The sequence below is a fragment of the Spermophilus citellus genome, assembly GCF_964194105.1.
Source record: "Spermophilus citellus genome assembly, chromosome: 12".
Classification (NCBI taxonomy): domain Eukaryota; kingdom Metazoa; phylum Chordata; class Mammalia; order Rodentia; family Sciuridae; genus Spermophilus; species Spermophilus citellus.
In genome coordinates this window covers 110,011,361-110,024,801 of record NC_138198.1, presented here as the reverse complement: position 1 = coordinate 110,024,801, position 13,441 = coordinate 110,011,361, and positions in this window count along the sequence as shown.

The following is a 13,441-nucleotide window of genomic DNA, read 5'->3' as shown; positions in this document are numbered from 1 at the left end:
ATTTTCTTCCTGGAAGCTGTGGAAACATTATTATACCTTACAATATTCTGCTTGGTTATTATGTTTAGCAGCTATTAAGTCCCACAGGAAGTGAAGAAGTTATGAGTTTTTTTTCTTTGCATATTTCCAATAGGAGGAAAATGGGAAAATGTCTCTAAAGGAAGAATAAAAGTACAATTATACAATGGTAACTTGCTGCATTATTTTCATGTACCCGAGCTGAGGGAACATGGAGAAAACCCAAATGATGAGCAATTTCACTTTTTTATAGCCTAGCAAAAGAAAGTTTTATTAACTTTATTAGAGGATGGGTAAATGATTAAAGTTAATAAAGAATTTTCAGGAGGAAATTATCTTAATCTTAATTCATCTTGCAAAAATACCAAAGTCAGTAGAAAGACACACACACACACACACACACACACACACACACAGGCTTGCATAATAGGAGATATGGTCTTGCAGGTTTTTTTTTTTGTGTGTGTAGATAGATTCAAAAACCACAAGTACCAAATACTTTTGTATTGTACACAATAAACCAAGGTTTAATCTGCAGGTTTGGGAGCTCTCCAAACATATGAAATTTGATACTCCCAAAAGGTTGTATTGGCTGAAAGTTTAAATGGGTTAAAGAAAAGTTTAGATAAACCTCTAAGTGTTGAGCCCCAATCAGTTTTTATATAAGCAATTAGAGATTTTGGAGTGTTCTTGGAGGATTATGTGTGACACCAAAGGCCAGGGTCCTTTTAGGATACTTGTAGAGCTGTGATTCTGTCTAATCTCTTTATTCTTACAGTAAACAGAAGTTCTAAGAATCTTCATATGCTGGAGCATTTTATGTAATCGAGTTTTAGCCATGATACCCAGGAAGTATAGCCGCTAGCCTGTGCTAAACCTAAAGTAGTACTAGATGATATCTTTCTAACTAGATGATATCTTTCTAACTAGATGATATCTTTCATTTTGTACAAAAGGAAGGCTTAAGATCTTTTACCTCTCTATGTTCCTTTGCCTAGTATTTTCCCTACACGTTGTCCATTCATATTTAATTGTAGGGATGATTGAGAGAATTATGTCATTACATAATTAAGAGGAAAAGGGAAAGCACCATGCAAGATGGCTGAGGAGGTGATCTGACCCATTTCACATCTGTTATTTAGCAAATCTCACAGGATTTGAGTATGGAGGATACAAAATATAAAAACAACCCAAGTTTGTTATTTCTGTCTCTATTCACACCTTTTACGATGAAATTTTGTAGTCATCCCATGGAGAATCTTCTACCTTCTTAATCATCATTAGACTGGTTTTGGGTGTTAATTTTAAATGTTAACTTGACTAGGCTAAATGATGCCCAGACAGCTGGCAAAGCATGTGTTTTAAAATGTTCTTTTCTTAATGGTTATGTGAGGGCATTTCTGGAAGACATCAGTATTTGAATCGACTAACAGAGAAGAGATTGCCCTCAATAAGGCAGGTGGGCACTCTTCAATCTGTTGAGGGTCTAAATAGAAAAAAAAAAGTGGAGGAAGGGTGAATTTAATCTATTTGAGCTGGGGCATCTGTCTTCCCCCTGGATATCAGACTCCTGATTCTCAGGCTTCAGGTTGGGTCAGGGACTTACGTCATTGGCTCCCCTGTTTCTCAGGTCTTTAGACTTAGACCAGAGTGACATTCATAGCTTTCCTGAGTGGCCAGCTTGTTAGTAAGTATTATCAGAATAAGTACATGGCTTCGATCCATAGTGTGAAAAGTGATGCAGGAGACATCACAATACCAGACCTTAAATTATAGTACAGAGTTACAGTAACAAAATCAGCATGGTACTGGCACAAAAAAAATAGACGTGAAGACCAATGGAACAGAATAGAAGACACAGACATACAACATAAATACAATTATCTCATACTAGACAAAGGTGCCAAAACATACTCTGGAGAGAAGATAGCCTCTTCAACCAATGGTGCTGGGAAACCGAAAATACATATGTAATAGAATGAAATTGAATCCTTATTGCTTGTCCTGCACAAAAGTCAACTGAAAGTGGATCAAGGACCTAGGCATTATATCAGAGACCTTGCACTTACCAGAAGAAAAAGTAGACTCAACTCTTCAACATGTTGGCCTAAGAGCTGATTTCCTTAATAAGACTCCTAAAGCTCAAGAAGTAAAAATCCAGAATCAATAAATAGGATAGTATCAAACTGAAAAGCTTCTTCACAGCAAAGGAAAAAATCAAGAACATGAACAGAGAGCCTACAGAACAGGAGAAAACTTTTACCACCAGTACTTCAGATAAGGCAGTAATTTCCAGGATGTACAAAGAACTCAAAAAATTTAACACCAGAAAAGTAAATAACCCACTCAATAGATGGGCAAAGGAACTGAACAAACACTTCACAGAAGAAAAACTATGAATGGTCAGAATATATATGAAAAATGTTCAACATCTCTAACAATTAGAGAAATGCAAATTAAAACTACACTGAGATTTCATTTCCCTTCAGTCAGAATGGCAATTATAAAGAATACAAATAACTCTAAATGTTGGCAATGATGTGGGGAGAAAGGCACTTTCATATGTTGTTGGTGGGATGGCAAATTGGTGAAACCACAATAGAAAGCAGTATGGAGATTCCTTAGAAAACTTAGAATGGAACCACCATTTGACCCAGCTATCCCACTCCTTGGTCTATACCCAAAAGACTTAAAATCAGCATATTATAGTAATGTAGCCATATCAATGTTTATAGTAGCTCAACTCACAATAGCCAAGATATGGAAACAAACTAGGATCCTTCAAAAGAAGAATGGATAAAGAACATATGGTACACATACACAATAGAATATTACTCAACAAGAATGAAATAATTGTATTTTCCTGTAAATGGATGGAACTGGAGAATAACATGCTAAGTGAAATAAGCTAATTCCCAAAACCCAAAGGCTGAATGATCTCTCTGATTTGTGGATACTAACCTAAAAAAAAAAAAAAAAAAAAAAAAAAAAAAAAAAAAAAAACGGGGTTGGGGAGGGGAATAATAGATATCCATTGGATTAGACAAAGTGAAATTAAGGGAAGGGAGGGGGCAAGTAAATAGGAAAAATAGTAGAATTCATTGGACGTAACTTTCCTAACCTTGTATTTGAATACACAACCATTGTAACTACTCATCATGTACAAGCACAAGAGTGGGATACTAAATAAAATAAGTTATATTCTATGTATATATATTCTACAAAAATACATTCTTCTGTCATGTATAAATAAAAAGAACAAAGAAGAAGATACAAAAATGAATAACATACTTTAATAACAGAATAAAAAAATTGAATATATGGCTTTGTGCTTTCCTGTTCTTTTACCTTATTATCTCCTTAGTGCCGTTAAATCATTATGAAACAAGTAGCCATAAGTCAAATTTAGGAGAAATAAAAAGAAATCAACAAATTTAACACCACTTATGGAAGTGGATAAACTTATACAAATAAATAATTTTGATACTTAAAAAAAGAAATATGAAATTAGAAAAGACCTTACAGCATGCTAGGGGAATTACTGGGCTAAATTTTCAAGAGACAAGAATTTTGAAGAGGGTTATTCATCATTAAGAGCAACTTTCTGCCATGATTATTTAACAATTGGGGTACAGTGGCTAGTTTAGGCATTCTGACCAGTGATTAATGATATCTGTTTGACAGCTTATTCCAAAACAAAATAAGCATGGAACCATAATAAGACCAACCTACCATGATGCTTTATGAATGGAAACTGTAATGATTTAACCTAAGGATGAATGGGTAGTCCAATGCTTATGGATAGAGGATCCAGAAAGAAACACCCACAAATATGTGTCAGTTAATTTTCTAGAAACAAAAAGGCACCAAGGTGATTCAACAGAGAAAAGAAAGTTACTTTACTAAAGGATTCTGGTCCCCCTGAAAATTCCCACAGAAATATATACCTCAACTCTTCCCTCACATCTTACACAAATGTCAATTTGAAGAGAATGTTAGACTTCCACATAAAATAAAAAACTGTAGGGATTCTAGGAGAAACCATAGGAGAATATCTTTGTAAATTTAAAGATTGCAAAAATTTCTTAGATTTAATTAAAAATTCACTAAACTAAAAATGTGCATATTATCCTTGATGGAGATCAACACTTGTGCTTTTTGAAAGACATCATTTAAAAAAATGAGAAGGCAAACAAGGAACTGGAAGAAAATACAATTGGTCATACATATTTGAGTAGAATTTACATCCTTTCAATTGTAATAATGTGGAACTGATAATTTAGACTCCTTGTCTCATTCCCTCTCCCGATAAAAGATTAAAACAAACCAAAATTATAAAAAAAAGTTTCCACTGGCAAAATTCTTAGAGTATCTGGAATGATACACAGATATGTCCCTGCCCCAGAATAGCCACCTTCCCACACTGGATTAATCAGTTCTCCTACCCTATAAAAATAGTGTCCCTTTAACAAGAGACAGGCAAAATGGAATAGAAATTTCCCTTAAAATATTTCAGAAGCAATCGGTTTGAGAAGCATAAAACAATCGGGTTCACTCAGATGTGTACACCCACAGACATATACTTCACAAAAATTTGCTTAAGTTTTTATTAGGATGCTGTTCTGGCCAGGTATGGTGGTACATTCCTGTAATCTCAGATATGCAGGAGGCTGAGGAGGAAGGATTGCAAGTTCCAGACCAACCTGGGCAACTTAGACCTTGTATCAAAATAAAAATATAAAAAAGGGTGAGGTTATAATTCAGTGGTAGAGTAATCCTGGATGAATCACCATTCTCCCTCCCCTCCCCCGCCCACACAGATGCTGTTCTAGTGCCTTCTTCTTGGACTATACTAAATACTGTTGCTTTGGGTAGCTGGGATATCTGAAATCCATCATCAGTGAGGCCATCATTGAGTTGTTTTAGGAGACTGCATAACCCTGTCTAGTTACTTGAGACAGCACTGCCCCATAGCCCAACATACTGCTTAATGTTTTCTTAGCGACAAGTTAATTCTGCAGGTATAATGGTTCACTGGGAGTTTAAATGAAAACTGTATTGATGTCCTTGTTCATCTGTCTGTCCATTTGTTCATCCCTCCCTCCTTCCATCCCTTCCTCTCCTATTGGCTAGCTACCATAGTGGACAGCCTGTATGCTAAGTTGTTATATTTTTGATCTTTTCTTCTTGTAGAGGTTGTGCTGACTGCTATTGATGAAACTCAGGCTGTCTCCACCATGGCACAGCTGCTGCTGTTACCTTCATTGATTTTTGGCTGTGGCTGCCACCAGGGAGTAATCCTTAGACTCTCTTGTGGAACAGGGAAAGATTGCAATCTCAGCGTCCAGATCGTTTCTACTGCCAAGTAGCTTTCAGAACCTTTTCTTAACCTAATTGTGCTCATATTCAAAGAAAGAGGATATTTAGAGTTTGGTCAGAAAAGAGAGTTTCCTTAAGTCAGCTTTAAAGTTCCAACATCATGCCATTTGCATATTGTTTTAGTTTAGTGTTTCTTTAACTGAAAAATACTATACTGACATGGTAGACAGTTTGAATAATATAGGAAATGACACGATGAAAATAAAGTGTTCTTCCCAAGTCAGGACCTCTACGATTCCTCCTTAGGGGCCACCATCTATCATTCTAAATAGTTTCTTGTATTTTTCAGGAAATATTTATAAAAATATACAAACATGCATAATTATGCAAATTTTATGTTCCACTTTGCAGATATAGATACACATATATAGTACATATAAACAAGATGCAAAAGGAAGCATATAATATATACTTCTGCAAGCATTATACAATTTATCTTTAACATATAGTAAAATTTATCCTTTCTTAATCTCTAATTCTCTGAGTTTTGACAAATACATAGAATCATGGAAACAACACAATCAAAATACGGAACAATTTCACCATCCCTCTCCCCTAGAATATTCCCCCGTGCTATCTCTTTGTAGTCAAATCCTCCATCAGCCCTTTATGTCTAGCTCTCGGAAATCTGTTTTCCTCCCTATTGTTTGGCCTTTCTTGGAATGTCATATAAATGGATCCACACAGAATATAGCCTTTTAAGAACTAGATTATTTTAGAAAATCCTTGTCATTTATTATCTTTTGTTATCTGCTGCATTGTGTTCCCCCAAATTCATATGTAGAACCCTTAACCTCATAGGGTCTTTACTGAAATTATTAAGCCAAAAAGGAGCTATATGGGTGGGTCCTAACTCAATTTAACTGCTGCCTGTATAAGAACAGGAGATTAAGAAGATACACACACACACAGAGACACACAAGCAAATAAACATGTGTGTACACCCCCCCCCCACCACCAACACACATACATACACTGAGTGGTGACCACATCAGAACACAGCAGGAAATTGGCCATCAGATAGCTCAGGAGAGAGGCCTCAGAGGAAACCAACCTGCTGAAACCTTTATCTTGTATTCTTAACTTCCAGAACTCTGAGAGAGTATATTTTTGTTGTTCAAGCCACCCAGTTTCTGGTATTTTGTTATGACAGCCTTAGCAAAATAGTATAACTTGTGGCTATGTGGTACACTCTTCTCTTCCTGATAGAGATTTAAATACTCAGGCTGAGATTCTGCTATGATAACTCTGCTTAAAATGAAATAGAAAAAATAATATTTATCTATCTGGTTACAGCCTAACACTTAGCATATAATAAATGAATAGATTGACAATTTCGACATAGAAATTTAATATTAGACAATATACCATCGCTTCCATTTAGACCACACACACTTATTGGGTCCCTGCTCAATGGACTCTGTACAAAGATTTAGGAACCCCAAAGTCCGCAGACACTTGTCTTTATCTTTATGGGAAGAAATAGCAGCACCTAGGACCAGAAGGCAAATTCTCATGAGTGTCGACTGCAGTCACCGGGTGGTGTCTGCCAGGGGTGCTGTTTTGAGGGGTTATGCAGCAGTGAGTTCAGGTATAAGAAGAAAAGGGTGTTATGATTTATTAATGTGTCTGCACAGGCTTAGTCAGGGAAACGGGCTTAGTCAGGCACACAGGTGGTGGTGCTGTGTGTTTCATATCCCCCCTGACATGATTTCAAAGCCTAGAAAAACCAGAAGGCCTAGAGGAATAATCAGCCATCAGAGAATGAAGTGGAGAAAGACAAAGGTAATGCTTAGATTTCTAACTTGGGCAGCTGGGTAGATTGCAGTGGATTCGACGGAAGTGAAAAGAAAAGAGCAATTTGCAGAGTGTGTGTGTGTGTGTGTGTGTGTGTGTGTGTGTGTGTGTGAATCTTTGCACACAGATGTATGTATTTTGAGGAGATAGTTTCATTTTGATTATACTGAGATAAAATTTGATCCAGGACACTCAGGTAGAAGGGTAAATCAGAGAGCAAGCTGTAGAAATGAATCTGAACCTCAGGGAAAGTTGGAGAATCATATTTTAGAGTGATGAGAGACTGTTGGTGTTCATTTTTAAAAAGTCAAAAACCCTAAGATGAAAGAAAACATGAAAGATTTCCTCCATATGTCATATTTTTCTTAAATTTCTTAAAATAGCAAAGGACAGGAGTCAAATATTTAGTCTATTTCTGTTCTCTGTTGTCCTCCAGGGAAGATAATTAATTTTCCTTGGGCTCAAGATTTCCACATCCAAAATGGAAATAGTATAACATGTCTTCTACTTTTATCTCAGAAATCTTGAGCCAGATCATTCCCTAGCCTAATCTTTTAATTAATTTCCTTTGCAGTTGGGTGAACCTTTTCCTGGATGCTTAGTAAATAATGGATTAAAAATGCATAGCCCTAATTATTGACATATTTATGAAAGTTCTATGAGCCCTAACTTTGTTTTGAAGTAACCTATTCAAAACTTCCTATCTGTGGGGAGCCATTCTGACACGTGATTGGGTGACTCCCGTTAAGGGCCTGAGGCACTCTGGCTGTGTCGGAGTTATCCCGACCCTTTCCTGATGAGAGAGCCCATCCGTGTGGGGGTGTGCGTGACCACTGACCCTGGAGACCCAATCACTGACCCTGACCTTGGAGTACAGCCCCCCCTCAACCTTCATTGGATGGAATTCTCCCCTGAATCTCTTGTCCCCCCAAATAAAAGGCTACTCCCTGGCGTGTTCACTCTCTCTCTCTCCTGCTAGCCCAGAGTAATCCTCGCTGCCCTGCTGGGCGGCTGGAGGCGGGGAAACAGGGAGGTGAGCCGTCTCGGACCTAGCAATGTAAAATAAGGTACTGTCTGTGTGTTTTATTTTGATCTCTTCTAACTAACTTAATGCCAGAACCTCATTAATGAAACCACTGCGCAGGCCGCGTGGTAGAATTTATATGTAGGGAGCCATTCTGACACGTGATTGGGTGACTCCCGTTAAGGGCCTGAGGCACTCTGGCTGTGTCGGAGTTATCCCGACCCTTTCCTGATGAGAGAGCCCATCTGTGTGGGGGTGTGCGTGACCACTGACCCTGGAGACCCAATCACTGACCCTGACCTTGGAGTACAGCCCCCCCCTCAACCTTCATTGGATGGAATTCTCCCCTGAATCTCTTGTCCCCCCAAATAAAAGGCTACTCCCCGGCGTGTTCGCTCTCTCTCTCTCCTGCTAGCCCAGAGTAATCCTCGCTGCCCTGCTGGGCGGCTGGAGGCGGGGAAACAGGGAGGCGAGCTGTCTCGGACCTAGCAATGTAAAATAAGATACTGTCTGTGTGTTTTATTTTGATCTCTTCTAACTAACTTAATGCCAGAACCTCATTAATGAAACCACTGCGCAGGCCGCGTGGTAGAATTGGCGCCCAACGTGGGGCATTCTGAATTAGTTAGATTGAGTGGGAGCACGAGCTAAAAAGATTAAGGGAAAAAATAAAAAGGAAGATAAGGAAAAGAAATAAAGAGAAAATAAAGGAAAGTAAGGAATAAAGAATAAAGAAAAGGAAGAGGTGACATTTGGGTCACAAAAGTAATAAAGAGGATAAAGAAAATAAGAAATAAGATAAGAGAAAGGAAGAACTGACATTTAGGTCACAAAAGTACCGGGAGATATTGAAGGAAAGAGACGTTAATTTACTTAAAATGGGAAATTCTACTTCTTCGGATAAGGAAATGTATCTAACTATTTTAGACAGTATAATTAATCAGAAAGGAAAAAAAATATTGAAACCTCAGTTATTGGCTTTACTTCATCACAGGAGTTATTTAAATTATTTCATAATTTACAAAAGACAGTGCTAATAAGAAAGTACCCATGTTTTATTGGACACATCCAAGTGCATACTGGCCTTCCTGGACCTTTAGCTACAGGTAATGATAAAATTGATAAATTAGTAGCTTTTTGTCAACAGATGTCTTCATATGACTGTGCCCTAGCTTCCCATTCCTTACATCATCAAAATGCTTCTAGCTTACGTAAAAAATTCAGTATTACCAGAGAACAGGCTCGTCAGATTGTAAGCCAATGCCCTAAGTGTGTTATTCACACTCCATCTCTGCCATCAGGGGTAAATCCCCATGGATTAAAACCAAATCAGATATGGCAAATGGATGTAACTCATATTCCTCAATTTGGTAAGCAATGTTATGTACATGTCATAGTGGACACTTATTCTAGATTTATTTTTGCAACAACACGTACTAAGGAAAATACTCAACATGTAATTTCTCATTGCTTAGCAGCCTTTTCCGTTTTAGGGTGTCCTATGCAGATTAAAACAGATAATGCTCCAGCTTATGTAAGCTCTGCTTTTCAACAATTTTGCCAAGAGTTTGAAATTAATCATAAAACAGGAATTCCTTATAACCCCCAAGGTCAAGCCATTGTAGAACGAGCTCATTTATCTATTAAGCTTCAATTACAAAAATTGAAAAGGGGGAATAAGATGACTCCCCAAAATAGCCTTAATCATGCCTTGTTTGTTTTAAATTTTTTAAACTGTGACGCAGAAGGTCACACAGCTGCTGAGAGACAAATGTCTCCCTCAGTGACAGGCCCATTAGGCAGAGTTCTGTGGAAAGATTTACAGACTGGTCAGTGGAAGGGCCCGGATCCGGTAATATCATGGGGCCGAGGGCATGCTTGTATTTTTCCAGAAGGTGCTTTTCGTCCTATTTGGGTGCCTGAACGTGCTATCAGACATGGAGGAGATAGAACCCAGACTCAAGCGACTGAGGATCGACCCGGAGGAGCCACAACCCAGAAGGAGGAGATATCGAAAAAAGATGAAGAAAAACCAGATTGAACCAGCCGAGAAGCTGATTTCGTGGAAAGATGTGAAAAAGCTGACAACCCAGGCTTCCCAAATACTTTGACGCCTAGGAAAAAACAGGACCCCAGTCTTGATGGTAGCGACAGTAATTGCCCTACTGGGCTGTCAGGTAAAAGGGAATCAAGTAGACACTTATTGGACTTATTTCCCAGATCCACCCCTGGTACACCCAGCTGTGTGGACTGGAGAATCTATTCCAGTATTTACTAATGACTCATTCATGATGGGAGGATTTACAGATACTCATATTACTCCCAATCATGTAACTAGATTTAATTATTCTGGCTACAGTGCCCAATTACCTTTATGTTGGTCACATGATAAACATGCTGGCTGTCTGAAAGTATCATTTGAAGAAAAGACAGCGATTGGTAAACCTAGACTGACAAATAATTCTATTTATGGAGACTTAAAACCTAATACTAGATCAGTAATTAAGATGGGACTTTCCCATAACAAGCCAGTCATTTCTGCAAAACCTCCACCGGTACCCCACTGTCCAAATAGTTCTATAATTGAAATTGGCACCTTTCCTAAATGGATGGATTGTGTAAATGCCTTTCCTGTACAACATAAGGTGTCTAAAGCTAATGGGTATATTTTAGACTGGTCTCCAAAAATTGATAAGAGACAATTACGAAGAAATTCTGCTATGACACCTGCAGGATTTGTTAGTAATATTTTGACTTATAGTGAAGGAGGTATTCAAAAAGATATTTAGCGTTTAATTGCTGCCTCAGAATATTTACATTTTACAGATAAACCTTTACCAAAATTTGTTGGCAAGAACTGTAAAGAGGGATCTTGCTATGGCCTAAGAGCCTGTGTCCAATCTCCTTATGTTTTAATTATTGGAAATGTAAAAGTTAAATGGATAGATGATATTTTGTTACTTGTAATAAGTGCAACCTAACCAATTGTATTTCTAGGTATAATGGAGAAAAAGGAGTGCTGATACTTCATCAGCCCTCTTTTGTTTTATTACCTGATAATATTTCAGAGCCATGGTATACTGATACTGGTTTACAAGTCTTACAGCAAATTCATGCCCAGCTAACAAGACCTAAACGTGCTATTGGAGTCATAATTGTTGGTGTTTTAGCACTGGTCTCTTTTATTGCCTCAACTGTCTCTGCATCTCTGACATTGTCTCAGAATATTCAGCATACAAAATTTCTTAATAATTTAGCTCAAAATACTTCCAAGGCTCTGCGTAATCAAGTAAATATTGATGAAAGGATTGAGACTAAGTTAAACGCCTTAGAGGCGACTGTTATAAACATTGGTAATGAACTTTCAGCCTTAAAATTTAAGGAAAGGCTTAAATGCCATGCTAATTATAAGTATGTATGTGTTACAGCTGCCAAGTACAATGCTGCTCTCTGGGATTGGGAGAAGGTTAAAAACCATTTATTAGGTATTTGGCAAAATAGTAATAATAGCTTAGATATTCTGGAACTTCATCACCATATCCAAGACATTCAAAATAATAGAGCTGATTTTTCAGATCCTTCTTCTTTGGCTAACCAAATATTAAAGGAGTTAAATGGATTCAACCCTGGAAATATTCTTAAACACTCCGCTTGGTACATTATTGGATTATTCTCTTTGCTGTTAATTCTCTTTTGTATTGTAACTATAGGATGGCGAGTCTTCCAATCAAGAATCCGGGGACTCCAGAGAGTGAACCGCCGCCTCATTGTTAAGAATAGAAAGGGGGAATATGTGGGGAGCCATTCTGACACGTGATTGGGTGACTCCCGTTAAGGGCCTGAGGCAATCTGGCTGTGTCGGAGTTATCCCGACCCTTTCCTGATGAGAGAGCCCATCCGTGTGGGGGTGTGCGTGACCACTGACCCTGGAGACCCAATCACTGACCCTGACCTTGGAGTACAGCCCCCCCTCAACCTTCATTGGATGGAATTCTCCCCTGAATCTCTTGTCCCCCCAAATAAAAGGCTACTCCCTGGCGTGTTCGCTCTCTCTCTCTCCTGCTAGCCCAGAGTAATCCTCGCTGCCCTGCTGGGCGGCTGGAGGCGGGGAAACAGGGAGGTGAGCCGTCTCGGACCTAGCAATGTAAAATAAGGTACTGTCTGTGTGTTTTATTTTGATCTATTCTAACTAACTTAATGCCAGAACCTCATTAATGAAACCACTGTGCAGGCCGCGTGGTAGACCTATCAATGTAATCAACCATTGTGGCAGCAAAACCAGAAATCATGGTTTTTATATTTTTGTTGATGATATTAAGTCTTCTGTAAAAAAGATGAAAATTGGCCTGTTTTTTCCATTCTAATTCTCACCTGGCTAGGACTCCCCTCAGTATAGGACTCTTCCTCTTTTCCTTTTTGATTAGATCTCCTGTCATTAAGAATCATGTTCAACATGTCTTACACCAGTCACAGGAATCTCAGCCAGCTCATGATCCTGCCTCTGCTGCCCTAGGTTTCCAGAACCTAATCTCTCTCAGGATTTGATAATCTTTATTGTCAATTATCTCTCTTGCTTCTCTGAGTATGTCTTTCATTAGCAACTGAGAAAGTAAAGAAAATTATCTTCAGTTCTGATAATAGCTTGACTTTACATATAATTTTCATTTTGTAGTGGTAGAATTTTTCGTAACAACTTCTCTCCATCTTCTTTCAGTGCTGGGTCCTTTTTTTTTAATAATTATTAAGATACATAGAAGCAGTGTATTTGTCCATTTTTAAAAATATTGATACAGTATTTTTAGTAAATATCAATGTAAAACTTATTTATGTTGCCCAAAATTATAAATCTTGACAAGGAATGGAGTCTCATGAATATTTACTTGACTAATTAAAAGGCTGAGTAATAAATTAATTAATGCAAATTAGTGTGATGGGGTGTTTAAACTTGAGGGGAAAATGCCTTAGGCTCACCACGGAAATTAAATATACAAATGTTAATGATGGCATTATTAATGATATGATTCATGGATGTGAATGGGTATATGCTGTAAGCCTGGGTATCAATCCTTTTAGAATGGTGAAGGATTGACAAATTCTGACATGGGGCAAACATAGTCTATAAATTTGTTCTTTGAGAAATCACCTGGTTGTTAAGTGATCAATGAAACAACAACTTTACAATAAGAAGCAAAATAAACATGCTTAGCCCTTGAGGAAAACAGA